The sequence below is a fragment of the Halichoerus grypus genome, chromosome 11 (assembly GCF_964656455.1).
Source record: "Halichoerus grypus chromosome 11, mHalGry1.hap1.1, whole genome shotgun sequence".
Lineage (NCBI taxonomy): Eukaryota > Metazoa > Chordata > Mammalia > Carnivora > Phocidae > Halichoerus > Halichoerus grypus.
The window spans coordinates 108,701,420-108,727,976 of NC_135722.1; the positions used below are offsets into that span (position 1 = coordinate 108,701,420).

At 38.7% G+C, this 26,557-nt stretch overlaps 1 long non-coding RNA gene across 1 annotated transcript; it reads right to left on the reverse strand.

The window, feature by feature from the left end:
* Nucleotides 1-249: 249 nt before the first annotated feature.
* LOC144379555 (uncharacterized) lies at nucleotides 250-24,006 on the reverse strand. Its single transcript, XR_013442719.1, has 3 exons — nucleotides 23,927-24,006; nucleotides 18,989-19,068; nucleotides 250-371 (listed from the first exon to the last, which is right to left on the reverse strand). It is a non-coding gene; the product is annotated as an uncharacterized LOC144379555 (long non-coding RNA).
* Between the last annotated feature and the right edge of the window lie 2,551 nt (nucleotides 24,007-26,557).

The window sequence follows — 26,557 nt, forward strand, 5'->3', positions numbered from 1 at the left end:
CACCAAGGCCCTCTCTTCTTCAGCTATGACCTCACCACCTCCCGTTATCTCCTGGGCTCGGCTCCTTTCCTTCTGCATTTCAACAGCTCCTCATCTACTCAATATTTTACGAAAATGCATAGACACATGCAAAAATCATCCATCTCTTAGAAATTCCTCATAATCCCGTGTTGCCATTCTGCTACTGCCCAATTTCTCTGTCTGTCTTTATAAAGCAAGACTTATACCGGGTACTCACGGTCTCCTTTTCCACATCTCCGGGTCTCACCACTCCACCAAAACGTCCTTTTCAAGGTTGCCAGTGGCCGCAGGTGTTGCTTCATCCACTGTTTTGTCCACTGTTCACATCCCTGTTCTCACCTCTATTAAACCTGCAATAGAATGGGAGACAACTGAATACCTTCTCCTTCTGGAAATATTCTCACTTCTTGGCTACTATGAAACCAGGTGTTCCACGGTTTCCTTTCTGCCTTTATCACCTCCACCTGTTGATTGGCTCTGTGGGGTACAAATTAGCCTTACTCAGAGAGGTCTGGCCTTTTCTCTACTACCGGGGCTACTCAGGGTGGATTACGCCACTCTGGCCCCTGCCAGTCTGCTGCGTCTCCCACCAAATCATTGTGCTTCCCTGGGAAGCTCTCTTTTCCAATATAGCCTTGGCCAAAGTGGCCTCGAACTCCAGTCTGGGAGGCAGAGTGCCCGACAGCCACAGTGGTACCTTAGCATGTACTCACCCTGGCACCCTGAGGTGATGATCACCTGCTTCTAGCCATTGGTCTTGGAATCATTCCTGCTTACGTGGCTTATTATGGGAGTTAAAACCTCCTTGGGACTTTTTTTCTATAAATTTCCTCAGAGAAACCTGGACAGTAGGCAGGCTAGTCCTAATTCGGCTTACCAAAGGCAGGGCCTTGGATGGAGTTCATCAGCTTGTTTGAAGCTGGGGGTGTGTGGAGCACTAATGGCCCTTTTCACCCTTCCCATTAATTCCTTTTCCTTCCTTCCTCCCTTCCTCCCTTCCTCTCTTCCCTCCTTCCTTCCTTCCTTCCCTCCTTCCTTCCTTCCTTCTCTCCTTCCTTCCTTCCTTCCTTCCCTCCTTCCTTCCTTCGTTCCTCTTTCTTCCTTTCCTTGAGTTTCTTTCTTTCTACTGAGATAAAATAATTAAAGTGCCAAAACATCCACCCTTTTAATGTCAGAGATTATTAGTATATTCACAAGGTTGTGAAACCTCCACCACTATATTTCCAGAACATTTTCATCATCCCCCAAAGGAACCCCATATCCATGAGCAGTCACTCCCCATTCCCCCCTCTCCCAGCCTCAGGCACCCACTCTCATCCACAGTCCATCTCGATGGATTTGCCTGTATGGACCATTTATTTCATTAGAATCATACAGTACATGCCCTTTCTGTGTCTGGCTTCTTCCACTTATATTTCCAAGATTTATTTAGGTTTTAGCATGTATCAGAACTTCACTTCTTTTTGTGGCTGAATAATATTCTATTGTAGGAATATGTCCATTTAAAAAAAATCCTCTCAGCAGTTGATAGACATTTGGGTTGTTTCAGCTTTGGGGCTCATATGAACAAAGCCACTCTGACATTTGGGTACAGATCTTTGCTGCAATTATGTTTTAAATTCTCTTAGTCTTGGCAATCTCTTAGTTTTGTAAATTCTCTTAGATTTGCAGGAAGGCTTGAGATCAAGAAGTGTGAATCCCATAACTTCGTTCTTTTTCAAAAACATTGACCTTTCTGGATCCTTTGTATTCTTGTGTAAATTTTAGGGTCAGCTTACCATTCTCCAAAAAAGGCAGGGGAGTTTTCCCAGGGGTCATGCTTGCACTGTAGATGAACTTGGTTATCATTGCTATTTGGGAAAAAAAAAAAAACCAAACCATTTGGACTTCTAATCCATGAACACATGCTGTCTTTCCATGTATTTAGGTCTTTTCGTTTGTTTTTCTCATTTCTTCCAATGATTGTAATTTTCAGCATACAGAGTTTTCATTCCTTCTATTAAATTTATTCTGCAATATTTTATTTTTTGATACTATTGTAAATTGACTTGTTTTCTTAATTTTTTCTTTAAATTATTCATTGCTAGTGTGTAGAAAAACAACTAATTTTGTATATTCATCATCTTTCTGCAACCATATGAACTCATGTATTAGGTCTATCAGGGGTGTGTGTGTGTGTGTGTGTGTGAATTCCTCAAGGTTTTTAAAATTCCAGATGAGGTCATTTGCAAATAGGTATAGTTTATTTCTTCTTTTCAATATAGAGTCCTTTTATTTTCCTTTCTTGTCTAAGTATCCTAGCAAAACCCTCCAGTGCAGTGTTGAATAGAAATGGTGTCTGGTCTCTTTCTGATCTGGAAAAAGAAATCTTTGTCTTTTTTTTTTTTTTTAATTTTATTATGTTATGTTAGTCACCAAACAATACATTATTGGTTTTTGATGTGGTGATCCACGATCCATTGTTTTCGTATAACACCCAGTGCTCCATGCAGTACGTGCCCTCCTTAATACCCATCACTGGGCTAACCAATCCCCCCTCACTCCTCCCCTCTAAAACCCTGTTTGTTTCTCAGAGTCCATAGTCTCTCATGGTTCATCTCTCCCTCCAATTCCCCCCCGCTTCATTTTTCCCTTCCTTCTCCTATTGTCCTCCATGCTATTCCTTATGTTCCACAAATAAGTGAAATTATATGATAATTGACTTTCTCTGCTTGACTTATTTCACTTAGCATAATCTCCTCCAGTCCCATCCATGTTGATGTAAAAGTTGGGTATTCATCCTTTCTGATGGCTGAGTAATATTCCATCGTATATATGGACCACATCTTCTTTATCCATTCATCTGTTGAAGGGCATCTAGGCTCTTTCCACAGTTTGGCTATTGCAGATATTGCTGCTATGAACATTGGGGTGCATATGGCCCTTCTTTTCACTACATCTGTGTCTTTGGGGTAAATACCCAGGAGGGCAATTGCTGGGTCATAGGGTAGCTCTATTTTTAAATTTTTGAGGAACCTCCACACTGTTTTCCAAAGTGGCTGTACCAACTTGCATTCCCACCAACAGTGTAAGAGGGTTCCCCTTTCTCCACAACCTCTCCAACATTTGTTGTTTCTTTCCCTGTCCATTTTTGCTATTCTAACTGGTGTAAGGTGGTATCTCAATGTGGTTTTGATGTGGATTTCCCTGATGGCTAATGATGATGAACATTTTTTCATGTGTCTGTTAGCCATTTGTATGTCTTCTTCAGAGAAGTGTCTTTTCATATCTTCTGCCCACTTTTTGACTTGATTATTTGTTTTTTGGGTGTTGAGTTTGAGAAGTTCTTTATAGATCTTGGATTCATATCTTCTGCCTACTTTTTGACTTGATTATTTGTTTTTTGGGTGTTGAGTTTGAGAAGTTCTTTATAGATCTTGGATACCAGCCCTTTATCTGTAGTGTCATTCGCCAATATCTTCTCCCATTCTGTGGGTTGCCTCTTTGTTTTGTTGACTGTTTCCTTTGCTGTGCAGAAGCTTTTTATCTTGATGAAGTCCCAAAAGTTCATTTTTGCTTTTGTTTCACTAGCTTTTGGAGATGTATCTTGAAAGAAGTTGCTGTGGGCGATGTCAAAGAGGTTACTGCCTATAACACCATTCACAAAGATAAACTCAAAGTAGTTGAAATCTTTGTCTTTTAGTGGGTTTCATCAATGAACTTTTCTGTGCCGATAAGGATGATCATGTGGGTTTTGTATTTTATTTTATTAATAATGAATGTTATATTGATTGATCTTCATATACTGCACCCATCTTGTGATACTACAATAAATCCTACTGGGTCACAGTATGGAAGCCTTTCTATAAGTTGGTAGATTTGTTTCACTCGTGTTTTGTTCGGGATTTTTACATCTGTGTGGTTTTCTTCTCATGTGATGTCTTTGCCTCCTAGAATAATAATAAAAATACTGGGCTCCTAGAATGAGCTATGAAGGGATCCATTTTCCTCTTTTTTGAGAAGAGCTGGTGAAAAGTTGCCGTTAGTTCCTTGAACACGTGGCTGAATTCACCAGTGAAGCCACCTGGTCTGGGGATTTTCTTTGTGGGAGTTGCAATTCTGTGATTGCTAATTCAGCCTCTTTCCTTGTAAATCTATACACATTTTCTCGTTCTTCTGGAGTCTGATTCATTAGTGTGTGTCTTTTTAGGAATTTATTTCGTTTAGGTTACCTAACTTGTTGGCAGACAACTGTTCATAGTATTTTCTTAACAATCCCTTTTTATTTCTGTAAGATCAGTACTTTGGCCTCCTCTTTAATTTTGCTAATTTGTCTTGACTTTATTCCTAGTTGTCTTGTTAAAAGTTGGCCAATTTTGCCAATGTTTTGATAGAACAAACTTTTGCTTTTGTTGATTTTCCCTACATTTCTAGTGTTTATTTCACTCATTTCTGGTCTAACCTTTATTATTTTCTTCCTTCTGCTTGGTATGGGTTTAATTTGCTGTTCTTTTCCTAGTTCTTAAGGCCAAACGCTCTGTTATTGATTTGAGATATTTTTCTTTTTTAATATAGGCATTTACAGCCATACATTTCCTCCTAAGCTTTCACTGAAGTCCATCAATATTGTTATGTTGTGTTTTTGTTTCCATTCATATCAAAGTACTTTCTTCTTTGTTTGTTTGTTTCAAGTTTTTATTTAAATTCTAGTTACTTAACATATAGTGCAGTATTGGGTTTGGGAGTAGAATTTAGTGATTCATCACTTACAGACAACCCCCAGTGCTCATCACAATTGCCCTCCTTAATGCCCATCCCCCACCCACCTCCCTCCATCCACCCTCAATGTGTTCTCTACAGTTAAGAGTCTGTTTTTATGGCTCTCCTCTCTCTCACTCTCTCTCTCTCTCTTTTCACATCAAAGTCCTTTCTAATTTATCTATTTCTTTGACTCATTGGCTATTTAGGAGTGTGTTGTTAATTTCCACATATTTTGGCATTAGCCAGATTTCCTTTTGTTACTGATTTCTAATTTCACTTTATTGTGGCTGGAGAACATACTTTGTACGATTTCAATATTTTTAAATTTACTGAGACCCACTTTATAGGCTAACATATATCCACCTTGGAGGAGTTCCCTGTGCACTTGAGAAGAATGTGTATTCTGCTCCTGGGGGGATCCTTCAATGGCTGGAACAAAATCTCTAGAATAAAAATCCAAACACTGCTCCATGGTCTATGAGGTTCTACACACTCTGGGTTCTACTTATCGCTCTGCCTTAATATATAACATTCTTTCCCTTTCCTACTAGTGTCCCGAGTTTAGCATCATTTCCGTTTCTTAAATACCCCCAAATTCCCACCCCCACCTCTTTACACATGCTGTGCCCTCTGGCTAGAACATTAAAACATAAACTAATTAACAATATTCCATGTGCTTTGCATTTTGATAATAGCGCCACATAGTTTGTCTAAACAATAATGTTTTATAATCCTGATTTTACACATGAGAAAACAGAGTCCTAAAGAGGCTAATATACTCATCCAAAGTACATAGATGATAACATTTTGGAAAACACTGGAGAATTAACTATTTTTGTTGTATATTACCTAATGTCTCTTATCTACTAGATCAGGTAGCCAGGATTCAAACCGCCTGTATTTTACTCCAGAGTCCAGACATTTTGCCATTGTCCTATTTTGCAACATTGGTATGAGCGTCAGAGGGAAGGATACATACTATCCCTACTTGTGCAATTTACACTGACTTAGATATTCTAAACTGCATGTTGCTATAGGCAGCGTGATGGGTGGGTAGGTTGTGAGAGAGCGAGGGATAGTCTTATTCCAAATCTCAACTTCTGCTTTAAACATCATCTGTCCCTTAGATTTTATTCTGAAGCCAAAATATATATATATAAACATACACACACACACACACATACATACATATATATATTATAATACTAACACTAAATAATATAATTATTACTATAATATAAAAAGATATCATATATATTACTTATATATAAGTATTATAAATATAAACAAACATATACGTACACACACAACATGCTTCTCTCTGCTACACCCTTTGCACACTATTCTCATTGCCTCAAATGCCATTGTCGAAACAGAACAAGTCTGTACTAATTCCTTTTTTTCTTAGATTTATATTTTACTGTGGGAATGACACTTAACATGAGATCTAAATTTTTAAGTGTACGATACTATTAATGATAGAAACTATTTTGTACAACAGATCTCTAGAAATTATTCGTCTTGCATCATCGAGACTTTATGCCCACTGATCAGCAACTCCCCATTTCCCCTTTCTCCAGCCCCTGGCAACAACCATTCTACTCTGATTCTATTAGATTAACTATTTTAGATGCCTCCTGTAAATGGAATCACGCAGTATTTGTCCTTCTGTTATATCCTTATTTTACTTAGCGCAATGTCTTCAAGGTTCATCCATGCTGTTACATGTTGCAGAATTTCCTTCTTTTTAAAAAAACTCCTGCAGAGTTCAGGCCCCATATATTATTTTATTTTATTTTTATTCTTTTTCCCTCAGTTTTATTAAGACATAATGACATACAGCACTTTTTAGGTTTAAGCTGCACAGCGTAGTGACTTTTCATATATATTGTGAAATGGTCACCCTGATGTTTGCTTAACATCCATTATCTCATATAAGCACAAAGAAAAAAGAAAAAAAAAGTGGTTTTCCTTGTGATGCGAACTTTTAGGATCTACTCACTTAACAGCTTTCAAACACACCCTACAGCAGATTACCTATGCTCACCGTCTGTACCTTGTATCCCCAGTACTTATTTATAACTGCAAGTTTGTACCTCGGGCCCCCTTCATCCAAGTCCCCTACTCCCTCCCCCATTCTCCACTTCTGGTAACCACAAATCTGGTCTCTTTTTCTGAGTTTGATTTTTTTTTTTTTTTAGATGCTACATATAAGTGAAATCATAAAGTATTTGTCTTTCTCTAACTTATTTCAATTAGCATAATGCCCTCAAGATCCGTCCATGTTGTTGCAGTTCATGAAAACTACAAGATGCTAATGTTAGCTCTCTTTGATATATATGTATTATACACACATACGTATGTAAATGTATTTATAAATTTTTGTTATGAACGTTTACATGTAAGTATCCCTACTAGTCTACCTATTTCACATATTTCTCAAAAGCAAGAAAATAGTTCCATTTTAATTTTAAAATCCTAGCTCTTCTTTTATTGCATGGAAACAATAAAAATAAAATGTTAAATAAAAAAAATGAATTACAGCTTCTGTCACCAATCGGTTATTGGTGCAAGATTAGGCAAATGATAGATTTCATATCTGTGAAAAAAAGATTGTTTAAAAAAAAGCGGTTTCAAATCTCTTTTTACCTCAGGTATCTGGTATAAGCTGAGGAAAGATCTGAAACAGCTCCCTTGAAAAATGCACATTCATTCACTGATGTGTGTATATATGTAATATATATACATATATATGCTATATATGAATATGCATATAATAATGCATATATACATATAAACCGAATACATATACATATGTATACATATATACATGCGATACAATATATGTATATTACACATATAATAATATATATATATATATAGTAATCTCACCTATAATTTAAGTTTCACTATTAAGCTAATTCATGGACACTCCTGTTCCTTTTGACCTTATTTTAAGAAATCTAATCTAGCCACCATCTCTTCTTTCCTGTGAGGGATTGTGTTATATCAACTGGATTAAGGCCATGAACTGCAATTTCTGAAATATCCTTCACTGTATGCTTGTGAGCTACAATCAAGTGAGTGGAAGAGCAATCCTTAACCACAGGCCAGTGGAGGTGGACACAGTGACGGCCAGGGGCAGCCTGGCAGGTCCCACTGCAGGGAACCTCCCCTCTCTGCCGCTCTGCCTCCAGGCTGTCTTCCCTCAAACTGGTCCTACTGAGCAACATGGCGCCAGGCTCCCATATACGGTCCTCGACCCAGAGATGCGGTGTCCACACTGACACAACCTCCCTTGGGTTTTTGCACATCTTCCCTTTCTCAGTCCGACATTGATGGCTCAACTTGGCTGGTTTCTCACATTTACCTGCAAGCTCCCCTTAACTGCCTGCACTAACCAACCACCTGCACTAACCTGCAGACGGGTTAGTGGCTCGCTGACCCTCTGACTCTCCCTTTCAGTTGTTCCTTTCCTTTAATAAACCACTCATTCCCACAATACTCATTATGTAAATCCTGACTGATGCATTCCCCAAATTTTTAGCATTTCCTCATTTATTTCTAATGGGCTTTGGGTAGTGAAGTTTTGAAGAGATTCAATTCAAAAAAGATACTTATGGTTCTCCAGAAAAAGTGATTCCATAAAGCTGGGAAGGGTATAAGAAGGCATACATACTAGGAAGAAGGGAAATAGGCATTTTCCCCTAAACAATAAAACTTTATGGCAGCCGGCAATTGAGGAAAATTTTTATAGTACTTCTTTTGTTTTGCTCCTGGTGAATTTTGCATGTACTTTGAAAGCTGTTTCAAATATCACCACCTTTCATTTTAGGAATGCTAATTTCAGTTTGCAAACGTAGACACATCACAGGCATTAGATAGTACTGGGCTCATCTTGACCTCATTTAAGTCACTGTATTATTTAATCATATGTAATAAAGAACCCAGAATCAAATGGAGCTGTATTTAGTGGCAAAATGGCAATGAACATGACTGTCTTATATATACACACTCTATTTAAAAATTGGCCTCATAATAATGCCTTGTGTTCAATACCTGGTGATAGCAAGAGTCTGTTCTTTAAAATGAGGAGCAGATTTTTTCTAAATAAACCGTTTGATTGCATTAGCAAGGCCTAACAATTGCTATTTTTTACATGAAACCAGGCTCATTTTTACTCTTTTCATTTTGTCTGTTAATGAATTTTGAAAGCATTTTCTTTTTAATAATTGGCTTCTAAAATCCTGTTCTCTCTTGACTCTTGTTCTCTGTTGACTAACCTCTGATCTTAGGATTTCCTATGTTTATCACTACTTATTTCAAAGAGGCTCTTATCATAGACTTTGAACATAAACTCATGACAATGGGAATATGATCTATAACTAGTATGTTAAAGACTGATTTTAAAAAAACTTGTATTTTTACTTGTAATATGAAAAAAAGTTTGTCATTAATGTTAACAATGCAACTGTATTATTTATAATATAATTAAAAATAACATTTTAGTTGAATATAGTAGTATGCCCAAAGAAAACTTTTCTAATAAAATCTGGAATATGATGACCAAAAAATGGAATTGTAGACATGAAGCTTTCCAAATTGTCTTTTTCAAATAATTCCTTAAAAAAATAAAAATGAAGTTCTCATCTCATAAATATGATTTTCCTTGAGCTGTGTTTCCCCCCCCCAAGATTATATAACTCAGCTTTGACACTGACTATTTTAGAAAAAAATCATTCTAATAATTTATATGATTTGCACTCTATTTTAATTATTTCATAGAAGGCATGACTAGAGTGTATTTCCAAAATAAAATGATCCAAGGGAATTTGTTATGTTTTTCCTAGTTAATGCATAAAATATTGCTTTTTTTGTGCTTGTCAATCTTGAAAATTTAATAATTAAATCTTGGCCCTAGATTAAAAAAAAAGATTTTATATATATATATATATATATATTTGCTGCTTAGATTCTTTAGGGTGAAAAATATGCTTAGAATTAAAGCATTCTTAAAAAGTTCGTCACACACACAAAAATTGGTGGCATTTTGAATATATTGCCGATTTTTTAAAAACCAGTATTCACCAATTTATGTCAAAATCAGTTTTAAAAGGTCTCTAATTAGCTACAACAGATAATTATTTGCTTACATTCTCAGGAAAAGTAAACACCGTATCAACATCAAATCACTTTCCTGTTCTTCCAGTACCGGGGGAGAACCCTCCATCTACGGACATTGGAATGGCTATAGAGGAAGCAGTCATCTGCTAAAAGGTGGTGTGTTATTTTAGCTCAGTTTCGACTGGAAACGTTTTGGAAAATTCTCAGTCTCTCAATGGTTCTTTCCTTGGACAAAACGTCAAGGGAGGTAGAATTCTGTAGGCAAAAGCATCCAAATCACAGGCCTCCAGGACTACTCAGGCATTAAGTTTCTGCATTCCTAGAGTCAAGGAAGGTAATGGAAGTCATAGACACACATTCCAAATACTTGGCTCACGTGCCCTCTGTGTTATAAAAGCAGAGGACGAGAGGGCCCTCACATGAGAAAGCAAAATGCAATCTCTATTAAAATATCAACAGCATTTTTCACAGAACTAGAACAAATAATCCTAAAATTTGTATGGTCCTGCAGAAGACCCCAAATAGCCAAAGCAATCTTGAGAAAGAACAAAGCTGGAGGCATCACGATTCCAGATTTCATGATATACTACAAAGCTGTAGTCATCAAAACAGTATGGTACTGGCACAAAAACAGACACATAACTCAGTGGAAGAGGATACAGAGCCTGGAAATAAACCCATGCTTATATGGCTAGTTAGTCTACAACAAAGAAGGCAAGTACATATAATGGGGGAAAAGACAGTTTCTTCAATAAACGGTGCTGGGAAAACTGCACAGCTACATGCAAAAGAATGAAACTGGACCACTTTCTTACACCATACACAAAAATAAACTCAAAATGGATTAAAGACCTGAATATAAGCCCCGAAACCATAAAACTCTTGGCAGAAACCGTAGAGAGTAATCTCTTTGACACTGGCTACAGAAGCATTTTTTCTAGATCTGTTTCCTCAGGCAAGGGAAAGAAAGCAGAACTGAACCATTAAGACTACACCAAAATAAAAAGCTTCTGCACGGTGAAGGAAACCGTTAGCAAAACACAAAGGCAACCTACGGAATGGAAGAAGTTATTTTCAAATGATATATCCAGTAAGGAGTTAGTATTCAAAATATATAAAGAATTTATACAACTCAACACCAAAATCTCTAAATAATCCAATTAAAAATGGGCATAGAACACAAATAGACATTTTTTCCCAAAGAGGATATAAAAATGACCAACAGATACATGAAAAGATGCTCAGTATCACTGATCATCAGGGAAATGGTAATCAAAATCACAATGAGATATCACCTCACACCTGTCAGAATGGCTAGAATCAAAAAGATCACAAAATTACAAATGTTGGCCAGGATGTGGAGAAAAGGAATCCTCGTGCACTGTTGGTGGGAATACAGATTGGTTCAGCCACTGTGGAAAATGGTATAGAGGTGCCTCAAAAACTTAAAAATAGAACCACCCTATGATCCAGTAATTCACTCCTAGGTATTTACTCAAAGAAAAAAAAACACTAATTGAGGAAGACAGATGCACCCCTATGTTCACGGCAGTATTATTTACAACAGCCAAGATACAGAAGCAGCCCAAGTGTCCAGCAATAGATGCCTGGATAAAGAAGGTGTGGGAGATATCTATAATGGAATATTACTCAGCCATAAAAAAGGATGAGATCTTGCCATTTGCAACAACATGGATGGAGTTAGAGGGTATTATTCTAAGTGAAATAAGTCAGTCAGAGAAAGACATATTTCATATGATTTCACTCACATATGGAACTTAAGAAACAAAACAAATGAACAAGAAAAAAAAAGACAAACAAAAAACCAGACTCTTACATACTGAAAACACACTGATGGTTACCAGAGGGGAGGTGGGTAGGGAGCATGGGGGAAATAGTTGAAGGAGATTAAGTGTGCACTTATCATGATGAGTACTGTGTAATGTATAGAATTATTGAATCATATTGTACACCTGAAACTGATATAACACTATGAAAAAAAAAAAAAACCTGTAAGAATCTAAACTTGCATATATTTATAAAAACACATGGCATTTACTGGGGGAAAAAAACATACACAATGTTATGTCAATTGAAATTAAGCAATTGGTATAGGGGCATAAGCAACTGTGTTCATGCCGCTCTGAAAAATTATGGCATTTAGTTCTCTGCATGTGTTTGGGCTGTGCTAGCAAAGTTTCCCAGCTCAGAAATGGGAACTTGAGCAATCGGGGATGCTTAAATGCAGAGATTGCTCAATTTCCTTCTCCTGGTTAAACGCCTCTGAAAAGCACCCAGGAGCTGTGATTCAGCAGAGAGGTTATGGAAGGAGGAGCTGAGGTTTACTGCCAGCCTGCACTGGGGTTGTCTACATTCATTAAAAACAGGGTGATAGAATGCTACTTAAAAATCACAGCTCCAGGAACTGAGATGGATTTTACGTCTCTCTTCCAATTAACCCTTACCATAAATCTATTATGAAGGGATTATTCTTCCAAATTCACAGACGATAAATCTGAGAGAGATAAAGCAACTCTCCAAGTCTCCACAGCTAGCGAGTAGTAATATTTAGATTTGAACTCAGGTCTGTGAAGTGACTGATGCCGATTTTAAAGGTCTGTGTTGCCGATGCCTACAGATTGCTGTGAAAGTAGAGAGGACATAGGAATCAAAGTCTTGGTAGTCAGGGACACCTTCTCAGAGGTAGAGATAGCTACATTAGGACATAATGAACCATGGCAGTTAGGGAACCAGAGAGAATGGAAGGAAAAAAAAATCTGCATAGGGAAACAGCACACACTAAATTTCAGAGGTGAGCAAGGCCACTGGGATTTATCAGAACTGCAAGCCCTTCATTATAACTGGAGGTACTGATAAGATAAAGCAATGGCAGGATCATAAAAGGCCTATGGTTCATGTTAAACAGCAGGTTGTGTGATGGAAGAGCAACAGGGATTTACTAGCAGATACTAGGTCGGCAATACTAGAACCAACGTCCAACTACCACACGCAAAGGTGGAAAGGAACTAGCAGCCCTCTAAGAGTGCCTGGTTTTATGAAAGCCCAAGGAACAGGAAGGAAAATAAGTTTATGTGATAGTGGCAGAGGCCAGATGGCTTTTACATTAATGACTCTAGTCGTCAGCATTCAACAGCCGGAAGTGTTGGCCTTTCCAGGTTCCTTGTAGCACAGAGGAAGCAGGACAGCAGCTGAGAGCAAGGGAAGACGAGGACCCCTGGCAGGTCTCCTACACCCTGGGGCTGGGAAGGAGGCAGGAGGTGACAGTGTATGGAGACAGTAGCTCCCAGGCCCTAGAAGGAATGGATGGGTGTTGAGTGAGGTCAACATATATTCAGGATTACTGGGCGTGGACATGAACTAGCTCTGACTGATCATTTGGGAAACATGCACAGTCAATGGCTGAATGAATACACTTTGCAGGAAAAAAAATATGAAGATACTCATCACATTGTTTTTCCCATGCATCTCAAAAAAAAAAAAAAAGACACCCCCCCACCCCCACCACCCCCCCGGGGGAAAAGGGATGATACCAGGTCTTAAGTGATTTACACAATATGACCTCTTTTATCATACTTGGCTCAACCCTTTCAGAATGATGTAACCACAGACCTGTGAAAGGGATTCTTGGAGAGATTAGCACAGCTAGGGGACAGAGCAGGCTTCAGAACAGGAACTGAACAAGGGGAGAGGAGATTAGGAGCTCATCTCTATTTTCACCACCATATTCCAAAAGTTGAGTTACAAATGGCATCACTAATCACTTGAACTTTAACTGGCATGGAGGTTTGGCAGAGTTTATGTGGGTCATTGCCTTGTGGAAAATAATCCAATACTTCCTCTGTGAAAGCTCACACACCTGCTATTTGTTTCTCCTTTTCTCTCTTAACTATAGCGCAGATGGTCATCACTTAATCTCTGATTTGCATTGACAATCTTCAAACTAGGCCCTCTCACCCTTCAGTCTGCCTTCAGAGATTTTCCCAACAGAGATTCCTCTTCTGATGTCACGAAATTGTATCTCCACTCCACAGAATCTTTATTTATTTATTCCTCATGTTATGTGAGATAAAGTTCAGACACTTCAGCATGACATAAACAGGCCCCAACTATGACCTCTACCTATTTCTTGAAATTCATCTCCCTCGCTCTTCCAAGAGAGAACCCTGCTTGAGCAAAACTAGTTCATGCATTGCTTCTGCACATGCATAATGCCTGTTACACCCATATTCTTCCGAGCCACATCCTCTTGTGAACAGCGTCCAAAAACGATTGAGTCATTGATTTGCCTGGTTCTCGCCATCTATGAGGCAGGATATCATAGTGCCTAAGAGCGAAGGAACATACAAGCGGGTCCAAACCCTGCCTCTTTCTCTGCCTAGCAGTGTGAACTTTAACTTTCGTAAGCTCTTTGAGCGCTTTATTCAACTGGAACATGGTTATCACGGTATTTAGTGCATTGTGGTGTTGTGAGGCTTAAATGATTTATTATATGTGAAGAACCTGACACATAGTATGTGACCCATAAATGCCAGCTATTATTATTATTATTATTATTATTATTATTATTATTACTGCATATATGCAACAACTCTGAAGTCTGGCTTGCTTCTCAAAGTGCCAGTGATCTGAGGGGCAGTTTCTGCATAGGGTTAAAATAGCACAATTTCACTTGAGAACCAGAATGAGCCTCCATTTAAAGTTCTTCTCAACAAACTTGAGCCTGGGACATTGAGAGGCACTGTGCAAGGGCCCAAAGCAAAAACAGGAGATTGGGTCTGCTTAAGGATTGTTTCTCTCTAAAGAGCATATAAGGCGTAAGTGTCTACCCTCCCCCCTCAAGCCAAACATAATCCAGTTGAGGTCATAGTATCACTGAGACCCTTGGGCTCATATTTGATGACATCCAGACCCCTTCGCATTCCATTTGTGTGAATTAGAAACAGCCAAACACCAAAGGGCTTTATGACATGGCCAGATACTCATCCAGAGATTCCACTTTACCATAAACCCCAGATACTATTAAACTTATTACGGTTCATCTACCCAGGTATGTTTTCCACTCTGTGTATAGGAGCTCACTCCCTCTGTTTCCCTCTATCTTTATAAAGAAAAACGTTATATACAGTAAAACATCATAGACTGTCTTAGAACTTCATATGCACATATGACTCTATTTTAGGGACAAAAATATGGTGCAAAAGTGCTAATTTAATCAATTCCATGAAGGCTTCTATTGTTTATAAGAATTCTATGAGAAAATAATTGGATGACTGTAGGAAAAGTTTCAATAAATTCACATTTCACTTTTATGCCCTGCTATCCTTTGTAGAGAAGGAGACCAATGTTCCCCTTTCTCTCCCCTCCCCCCACTCCTTATTTCATTTGCAGGGTAGGGTCCAGAGCAAAGGAGTTCACAGCACTGTCCAGAGTTCTCTCCTCCATTGATTGAGGTCAAAGTTACTGATGTGGTCACAGTATCTTGAAGCAGAGCCTTACCAGGAGGAACATACATAAGATTGGGTTGAAAAATAAAAGCTATACCACTAGCAATTCCTTCTTCAAGTCACTAGCGGATCCTGACAATTCTTTTCACTATGAAAAGGGTGAGACTCAAAACTTGACAGGCCAATGTGCTTTTTTTACAGGCTCTAATATTTCCAGGTTAGGTGAAAGGAGTCCTCCGCATTGTTCAGCCCAGCTCATGGAAGACCCTGATGGCACGCAGAACTGGTAAGTGAGCAGGATGGGCTGCAGCCCCCGTCAGCTGGTCCTCAGGCCCTGGCTTAGCAGCTCTCTCTTCCACCATGGACCGTGCCCAGTGGGTAGATATAAATTTATTCAGAATCTATCCTCTTCTAAGTAGAAGATAAAAACTAGAACTGTTCCCTGTCAAATACTACATTCTTATCCCATGCACAACAGTTTACTTAGAGTTTCTGTGAACTAATTCCAGATTCACAAGTCAAAGGTCTCTCTATTTTTAAAGTAAAGCTTTGAAGGTTACCCATCAGTCTCCTCAGTGAAGAGTTACCCTCTTGCATCAAATGAGCTAAGTGCAGAAAATTGACCCTTCACTGTTTTTAGAACTGTCACTTAGACAGAAGACCTCACCGACAAGTCATTCTAAGTGACTTTTGCTTCACCTTTTTTTGAGGCTCTTATCACATAGAGGCTGGTGCTATCAGCTGAGCTATTATGGGGATAACACATTGAAGTTGTAATAATTTCTAGTTTCCATTTTCAAAAGAAATGGCCTCGGTCAAGCATGTGTTAGCCTTTTTCCTTTCGCATATAACTTCTCAATTTAAAAACTCTGAGTTTTAGCTTAGCATTCTCCCCCCAGCCCCTGCACATCCCTGGGCACAAGATTTCACAGCAACTATAAATGGAGGGAGATTGTATCTCTTTATGATATATTAAAAACACAAAATGTGTGTTTGTGAAGCATATACACAGAGACAGTGGCCATCAGCCAGAGAGATACTGAGCTGAGACAGGCTTTGGTACTTGAGGAGGCTCCATTGTCTTGAAATATTTGGGGCTATTAGAGAAAAAAGCCTATTTTCCAAATATCGCAATTAGTGATTATCCGTGAACAGTGGAAGAGTTCCTGCAGTGCAAAGTGAGGCCAGCCACGGAAGAACATTAGAAAGGCATTCACGTGAGCCACCACACGCCGTGGACTCATCATTCTGTGGCAGTTCTGCTTTAAGCCTTGTTAGACTTTGCATCTCACATTCCAACCTCAGAGTTCCTTTGCTTATATATCCAACTCCTGAATCTTCCCCAATCCTGCCACCACGACTCCCTTTCCATTCAACAAACCTCACTTCATGCAGAGCACATTACAGTCTGCTTAGTACCACAGAAAACATAACTGAGGAAGCTTTTCTTGCAATATGCATGTTCTTACAGGGAAGCAAGAATTAACCAAGTGAACCAATTAGAAAAGTCCTAAAATAGAATCAAGAGGCAAGATTCATTGACTGTAAATAAAATGGTCAATAAAGAATCAAGTCGATGTCGTTGTTGGCTGGTAATCTTCAAAAGACTTCTCGAAGTTACTGAACACAGCAATAGAGACAAGAGAGAGCCTGAGTCTATGGTGTGTCAAAAACTTCCTCATCCTCTACAAAGACGATAGATATAGATATAGATATAGGAGATAGACGTCAGCCAAATATATATATATACACACATATACACAGATTTTTGATATAAGTTGGACCTTCATAGAGGATGAGACTTGAAGTTTTTGACACACCATACATATATATCTGAATCAGGATGAGGGAAGAGCCTAGCAAAGACACAGACATGATGATGAACCCATGATGAGGAACCCACGTACAAGGGAGGTGTCTTTGAAGACCTCGGTTTCTATAGGGAATGACAGATAAAAAATCAGACTGATTTTCACAAAAGTGTTTTGTGCAGACCACTGAAACATGCCATGCTGCATATCCATCCCCAAAATTCATTAGCACAGCAGCCCATTAAGGGAGCTGAGTTAAGCTGTTACCTTTTGTTCAGCCCATCACTTCCCAAATTCACTTGACTATAGACCAAAATAACCTTCATTAGATAAACAGTTTACTGTAGGACACATGGTAGGAATCGTTGAAATATATCCGCTAAGTAGAATATAAGGGATCTAGAATGCCAGTGTGGAGTTAAAATTTTTTTGTTCAACAGGCAAAATTACTAAGTAGGAGATTTTCAGTGATCGGGTTTAGATATTAAGAAAGCTCTCGTGTGAGATGAACTAGAGGAAACAAAATTCCTGAAAATCTTAAAACCACTATTGAGATAACTGCATGATTTTTAAATTTTTTTTATTTTTATTTTTTGTAAACGATTGGATTGGGAGGGTGGCTTTGAAAATAGAAAAGGAGAAACACTTGAGATACGGACAAAATAAATGGTATCAAGAGAATGAAAGATGTAGTAAAAACAAGATCATTGACAGATACTATAAAAAATAAAAAAAAAGAAATGAAATGAAACCAGCTCCCTTTGAGATCTGTCCTGGCACACAGGAGGAAAACCGGCTTGGAACAAATGTGGGTATAGACACAGACGGGAACAGACTCAGGCCGTGAGAACGCAGAGCCTCCAAATAATGAGCCAGGTATTACTGTTGTTTTTGGGTCCCTGTGCGAATCCCAACAATCAGCCATAGTATTTTACAGATACACGCAATATGAACCCGTAGGAGGTAGGGTGATTAAAATAACCTTGTAACTTTAGAGGAAAATAAACATCTTCTAAAAATGGGGTTTTATAGTATTCCTTCCACTCCCATCAAAATTACCTGAGGCGCATATAAAAGTCCACATTCTTGGTCAGGGACCCAGGAATCTGTCATTTAATTAGAACTATTGCTGTTTTTAAGTGCACTGAAGCTGATGGGTTAAACCGGTGATGGGGATGAAGGAAGGCACTTGTGAGGAGCACAAGGTGTTATATGGAAGTGTTGAATCACTATATGGTACACCTGAAACTAATATTACACTGTATGTTAACTAACAGGAATTTAAATAAAAACTTAAAGTTGAGAACAGCTGCAGGATCTTTGAAGCCAGCTTATAGGAAACTAGTCACTTCCCGTGGCAGCTTTGAGAATGTGCCTGGTGGATCTCCTAGGCGTGGAGGCGAGCATCAGCCCCCCAGGTGTTTCTCTTGGGAGAATCAGGGTTCCCTGAAGGACCCGCCCCAAGGGCTCTACCAAACCTTCCTTGGAGGATCTGGCAGTCTAGCATGCTTCCACGGACCCCTTTCTCTCTTCTCCTTCACTCAGGTCCACTTGCTTCTGGGTCTGATGGCTCTCCTGTTCTTCCTATTCTCCTCACGCAGACATTTTCCCTAATAAGAGTCCTCGCACACTTAACTTCTCCTTGGTTCTTCATCTCAAAAGACTGAAACCAACACTTGCAGTTTGAATAAGCTACGATGAACAGGGTTTCCCTATTTACTAATGACACTGCGTAAATGTTTTCATCGTACACACAGTTGGATTTCTTTAGGCTCATTGATGTAGAATCTACAGTATAATTTACCAGTAATAATCAGAACACCTTACCGAGTACGTGTGATGGGCCAGGCATACTATGTAAGCACTTTACATCCATTACTATAATCAGGGATGTCCTGGTAACCAGCCTAAAAACAAACACAACAAAAACCACAGCTTTTTAAATAGCATTGCTAATCTTCGTGGTATAACTTCTCCCACCATGTGGCAGTTCCAAGCTATTAACGGGATTAACAACCAAGTGGCATCATTTTTGAATATTTAACACTTGGCTCTTGAGAGTCAGTAGGAGCCTGCCTGAGCACACAAGATTAGTCCACAATCCTCTTTATAATTTTTAAGGTAGGTTTTAAATCCCAGTTTTACTGTTGAAGACACTCAAGAAATTAAAGAAGTTAGACAATTTGCCCAAATCATAGGTTTGGGATTTGCACTAGGGTTGAAAGGCCATTAATCTAGCCACTGCCTAGGTTTACCTCGGGCTTTTTTTTTTTTTTTTTTAAGTCATAGCTAATTCAAGCTGAATAAAAGAGGAGGGGGGCTTAGTGAAAAAACTCAGACACGTCTCACTGAGCGCAGATTTGGGAAGGCTTCAAAAAGTTATTCAGATCCGGGACTTTGGAAGCTCTCTGTTCTCCTCACTGCTTCTGTGGTTCACATGGCAGGTACAAATGGGGCCCCAAGCATGCGAGGTCACGTATTACATATAAGATCACCCAGAGAGCCTGGTTTTCTTTCTGTTCTAAGGTCAGAATCCCTAGGAAGAAACTAACTGGCCCAGCTTAGGTCATGAGTCCACCATGGTCCAATGGACTGCATTCTATCATTGAATAATGGGAGAAGTAAAATAGAAAAAGCTATAAACTGCACAGATGATCCAGCTGGATCTTTACACGGCAAAGAATAGAGATTATTAAATTGTAATACAGTACTATGTATTCATGTTCATTTAAACAACATGACTTTTTTTTAAAAAATGCAAACACCTAGGCAATATAATCTTTCTGGGTTATTAGTTTTTAATTTATCACTCTTAGATTACTCCTAATTTTTGTGAGTCTTAACAAAATCAAAATCACTATGATTCTTTTATCCTTGGGTAAGTCCAATGTGGAGGGTAGATGGGGAGGATCCAGCCTTCGACTCTGAGCCAGCTACCATGGACTTCAAATCCCCTGAGACATGCATATATATCACATATGTATTTGCTTCAAGCCTTCCATTTACACTGACCTTCATTCTCATGGAAACCAGATACTGGCAACTTATCAAACAAAACCCTAGTTGCTCTTCCTTATCTGCTCACGAGTAGGAGAGGGGCAGGGAGGTTGACCACAAAACAAAAAACTGCATCCCTGCATCCTCACCTGAGGATTTTTCACGTCTCTCTATATTCTCTGTATCTTCAGCCAGCCCACATATATCTAATCCAATGGAAAATAAATTGTGTCTTTTCCATGGAGAAGGAATTTTAATGATATTTAAATAGAGAATAATAAGGGCTTTAAAACGAAGATATAATTTGTGCACAAGAAGGATACACATTAATAAAAACTTAAAAGGAAGAACTTAAGTTTTAATGTAATGAACATCAGCATTTAATGAAATGCATCACAATTTTTAAGCCTCAGAGGAAGTTGGTTATGAAATTCAAATGCAAAAAGCAATCTTATTAAAAAAAAAAAAACATTTTTCAGAATATTCCTGGCTAAAGATGAGGGACTAATTCTACCAGATAGTTAAATAAGTAATAAAGCCACAATAATGAACGCACCATGCTCCCAGCCAGGAATAGAAGCCCATCAATGGCACAGAATTGACAGTTCAGAAATAGATCCACAAACATACAGGGATTGAGCATATGATAAAACCGCACTTAAAATTGGTGGGAAAAAGAGTATTCAATAAATTATTTTGTGACAATTAGCCATCCCAGAGGAATAATCCTGTTAAATCCCTACTCTGTCCTAAGATCAAAATAAACTCCAGATGAAAAAAATACTTAAATGATAAAATGAGGCCAAGAAGTACTAGATAAAAATAAGGGCAATTTACATTTTTATTTTTTTATTTTTAAAGATTTTATTTGTTTATTTGACAGAGAGAGAGCACACAAGCAGGGGGAGAGGCAGAGGGAGAAGCAGACTCCCCACTGAGCCGGGAGCCCGATGCGGGACTCGATCCCAGAACCCTGGGATCATGACCTGAGCTGAAGGCAGATGCTTAAAGACTGAGCCACTCAGGCATCCCAGGGCAATTTACATTTTTAAAGATAACTTTGGAAGGGACAAAACACTTTCTTTAAAACAGGAAGCAAACTTCAGAAGACATAAAGTTTAGAAACATGGCTTATTTAAAAAAATGTTTTAAAGAAATCTCTATTTGAGAAGAAATCAACAACGAGTAGAGCCAGGGAGAGAGTGTTCTGAGTTGTGTCTCTTGATTCCTACTCTGAAGGGGAGATGTTCCCACGTGTGACGTGATGGCAGACTGGGCAGTCTGGGCACATTAAGTGACATTCTTCTCTGTGGGGGTGGCCTGATCACAGGGCGGGCAGGGTCTGACACAGAACCTGAGCGAGTCATCTGGGATTCCTCACCTGGAATAGGGGCAGTCTTACTTTTGCCTGGATTTGTAGGGTTTCCCAATAGCTCTTTGTCCTCAAGGGGCTCCCTTAACTGATTTTATTATTGTCATAAAGTTGGTATTTTTAGGTAAGTTTCTTTTCTAGAATGCACTCATAACCCTCCCTTCCTCCTTTACTACATATGCTTCTTACCTCAATATCTTAGCAGTAGATAGAAAGGAGCTCTTAAAGAGTTCTAAACTTATACGTTATAATTCTCACACTCCGTAAGCCACCTTCATGCTTATAAGTGATATATTCACAGGCATTTTAAATTGAAACAGGAATTATAACAATCTCTAGTGAGTAGACGAGGAGGTTAGGGGGCCCAGTAGGGGAGCTGGTCATTTACTGACAAATCTTCTGTCGCACAAAAGGCAGATGTGAGCAATCTCTCTTACCTTTGGTCTTTCTTATAAAAATGGGTGTAAAAGCAGCATCTTAAAACGTAATTGGTTTTACTAGTATTAAATAATATAATCATGTTGGATATTTAGCACAGTGTTTGGCATACAAGAAGCTCTCACCAAATGCTCAATATTGGTTTGTTTTCATTAGCAGCATTTTTCAAGCAAAATTAATCAACCACAAAAAAATACATTAGTGTGAATTATTTGCATCTGTGAATGAGCACTGTGGTGAGGCCCGCTGTACAGAAAAATACTTTTCAAACACTTTACCCACTACAGAGTCAGGTGATGGTGGTCTTCTGCTTCACTTCTCAAGGAGAGCTTTAATTTAATCATCAGTGTTTTTGGCCGGTGAAAATAGATTGCCTTTTCCTGGAAGGATGTGAAAACAATAGCATTTCTAAATTGACAATGAGAGTCTCGCTATATGACACTCCTTTGTAATTTGTCTCAAAAAATGTGCTAATGCCTTTTTGTCTTGGTCATTAATGTTGTTTAATTACAAGTGATCTGATTTATAATCCTTGAGGTTGAATCCTCATTAGCTAGCTGTGACTGCGGACTGCTTTCTGAAGGCCCGAGTCCCCATGTCACCAGGCACCAGGGTGCGGTCCGTGGAAGGTCCCTCCGGGCTGTAGGAAGCCCAGTGTGGCTTGCTGTAGGGAAGGGCGCCCGAGGCCTCACTGCACAGGCGCCCCCACTCTGCCCGAGCCCCCGTCTTTCCTGTCTGTTTTCTGTCCTGCATTTGTTCACTTTCCTCCCTCACCAAAACTCAGCTCGAAATCCAGGCAGTTCTCAGAGATGACATAAGAAATTCTGTGACCCTCTGGCCACGTTCCTCACCATTCCTCCCCAAGGAATCCCTGGAATCTTGACGGATCTTTCTCGACTGAGTATCATAAACTCTTGTTGCCATCTGACAGTGAGGGTTTGGAGGATCCCGAGCAAAAACAGAGTAAGTGCGGACAGTTTTAGGGCAACTTGCAGCCTTGCCTCGCCCCCCTGCGTGGTCTGTTCCCGAAAGCTCGGCCTTTCTATGCCTGGTGCCCCACCTCTCTCCACAAGTGGATGGTGTGGGATAGTCACGTCAGCCCATCTCCCTATCCCAGGTGGTTGCAGAAACCGTGGGCCCAGTGAAAATGAAAACGGGAGGCCCCTTGTTCAAAAAGCTGGGGGAAAACTGTGGTTAAAAGGCATTAAAATATATAAAACTTTCTCTTTTATTCAGCAGTCTCTGACTGGACTTGACATGGCTTTTTCTTTTTTTGCTATTTAATGTTAAGCAAAGAAAAATAAAATCATTAGCATGAATTTTATTCTTTATATTGTGCAATGCCAGTTTTAAATATAAATATGTCAGTTTTAAAATGCCAGTTTGAAAACATTGAACCCCTTTGCGAATCACTGAAGTCGCACAATTTGTATTCGGTAGCTTTTACACACGTGTGTCTCACTCTTGAAAGAACAGTGAAAACACTGAACACAACTATCTCATCTCAGAGGTTTTTCCCCCCAGTTTTATTAATCGACGTATAGCACCATGTAAGTCAACGTAACACAGCGTAGCGATCTACATATATCGTGAAATGAATACAAGTTTAGTCAACATCCATCACCTCACACAGATACAAAAAGACAAAAAGAAATATTTTTTTCTTTGTGATAAGAACTTTTAGGATCTACTCTCTCAGCAACGTTCAACGCTATTTTGTACGTTGTCTTTTCACTTTGTTGACAGTTTCTTTTGCTCAGCCTCATCTGTTTTTATCTCGCACTTTATTCTACTAACACTGTACCTTCTGTTTATTGATGAGTAAGGACAAACAAAAGGAAAATAAGCTATCACTTGCCCTATCTTTCCCTTTTCCTCTTTATTTTCATTTTGAGCACAAGTGATGAGCTAATACAGGAAGTAACATGATTAAGAAAGGATATGATGGGGTACCTTACCTTCTCTCCAACTTAGAAGCAGGTCCTGGTTCCAATGGAAAATACTGCCTCTAGGGGATCTCGGTGCCCCCTCAGTCATAGATATAACATGTTTAATTTGTGCTGCCTTTAGTCTCCTTGAACTCCCATGAACTGTGGGTCCACAGGAATTCCGTGTCCGTGGAGCATCTCCATTGCTGATGTGGATGAGATGGCAAGGGAGAGTGGACACATACATTGTACTCATGTCCTCGGCTCATGTTCATTGTCCATTGTTCCATCACACTTCACTTTCAAAGCACAAATTAGAAGATGAAATTGTTAAGAATTTCAAGACAGTGATAGCAGAACATTAAACCACGCGTGAAGTCCTTCTGAATACAAGGTCCTGTGTGACTGCAGAGGCTACTCACCCAGGAAGCCACCACTTGTCTCTTATTCATCTTTCATGAATAGCTCAAATGTGACAATCCTATCAATCCCCAGAATTACTCTGTTTTCTTTATCCCCCTATTAATGCATGCATACCACTATAAGTGCACATAACTCCTTGTATTCCAGCTGGTATTTTACTTATTTGCTACTTTATCCCTGAATTAGGTTGTTAGCTGCTTCATTTTTGTATCCTAGTATGGACATTATAAAAATTATTTAGTACATTGCGGATACTTAAAAATACTAAATGAATGGATAACCATAAAAATGAAAGAATCAATGAAGTTTTAAAGTAAATAAAACATGATCTTATTTAGGATATATTATTTTTAACTGTAAAATGAAAGTTTTTGAAATGACATTAAAAATACCATGGTGGTATCAGATGTATTTATATACTGACAGAATACTATGGATTGATGAACTATGGAGATCTAGCCTGCTAGAAATATTGTATGAAAGTGGTGTCTTGTGAAGTCCTCTCTATATAGGAGTATCTCTATAAAGAGCAATAAGAGCTACCATTTACTGGTTGTGCAATATGGACCCATGGTCTTTTCCACGCTCTTAAAAGCATTATCTTGACAAATTTCCATAACAATCCTTTAAAATATGTGTAATAACCCTATTTTCCTGATGAAACTAAGGGTGACCCACAGAAAGTGATTTGACCAAAGCCACACAGATACTAAAGGACACATTTAGACTAAAACTAGTTCTAAACCCAACAGGCATGACCCAAACTCCAAGGATTTCATAATACCTCATTATTATCCATATACATCTTCAGAAAAAAAAAACAAAAAAACAAAAACAAAACCTAAAAACCAAGAAACTTAACTCATATAATGTACTCTGCTCTTTCCTTTTAATCCCCACCCCCTTCCATTTCTTTCTAAAAATAGAGATGGAATCTTTTTGTTATAGAATTCACTACTGAGTCTTGACCCAACAGGACAAAGGCAGTCCTGGAGTTGTCCTCGCTTGGCCTGGAATGCCCTCTTCTCTAAATATTATTCCTTCTTCACAGCTCTGCTTGACTTTCTCTCCAAAAAGCCTTTCATAAGCATGACCATAATGATTTTTTCTTCTGACTCATGTTGTAGTTTAGCCTGAAATCCAGCAGGCACATGGCTCTGAATTAATTTATTAATTGATATATACTTCTTGAGTAACTATTATGTGCCTGATACTTCTTTGTGCTTGGAGGACATTAGTGAACAAATGGATAAAAAAAAAAAATCTCAGCTCTTATGAAGCTTATATTCCAGAGAGCATGATAAACTTTTATATTTATTTATTTTTCCTTGCTCTCTACTTGCTTTGTGTGGCATTTGACACAACGAGCTTTACTCCTCTAGATTCCAAGTTCCTTCAAAGAAGTGAAAATACTAATTTTTTGATATAATGTTTTGAATTTTAACACAGTTCTGACCATTTGGTAAATATTCAGTTGAGTAACTGAACTTTTGTTAACCGAAAGTTACCCAGATATTGATGGACAAGGCTAATTCTACACATTGCATTTATTCACATAATAATCCTTAGCAGTAATAATTTTTGTTAAAGATTTATTTATTTATTTGAGAGAGAGAGAGAAAGAGTGTGCATGCATGTTAGCAAGAGGAAGGGCAGAGGGAGAGGAGGAGTCTCAAGCAGACTCCCCATTGAGCACAGAGCCTGTCACGGGGCTGATTCCATGACCCTGAGATCATGACCTGAGCTGAAACCAAGAGTCTGTTGCTCAACTGACTTAACCACCCAGGCGCCAGAGCAGTAACCATTTTTTATAATAAGACACATTAAATGTTTGAGATTTTACCATGTGCTACACACACCGGATATGTTTTTATTCAATTCTCACAACAGTCCAGTGAAATAAATAGTAATGCCCAGTTTATATACCAGGCTTTTGGAAGCTCATTTAGTTGTCTCAGGTTACACTTTTTATTGGCAGAACTGGGATTAAAACCCAGCTAATTCTAAATCCAGAAGGCATGCTGTGTACCAAAATAGTATAATTACTGCCCAATGAGGAAGTAATCAACTTGGCTAGGACAGGAACCAAAGCCAGTTGTAAACATCTCAAACATTTATTCGTCACCTAGTTGGGTATCATGAAATGGCTCATTTGAATTGGTAACTTCATGGAAGATACAAGAGCTTTAATGCCCCTCATTCTGGATGTTAGATGAATACTAAATTAACTATAGAGAT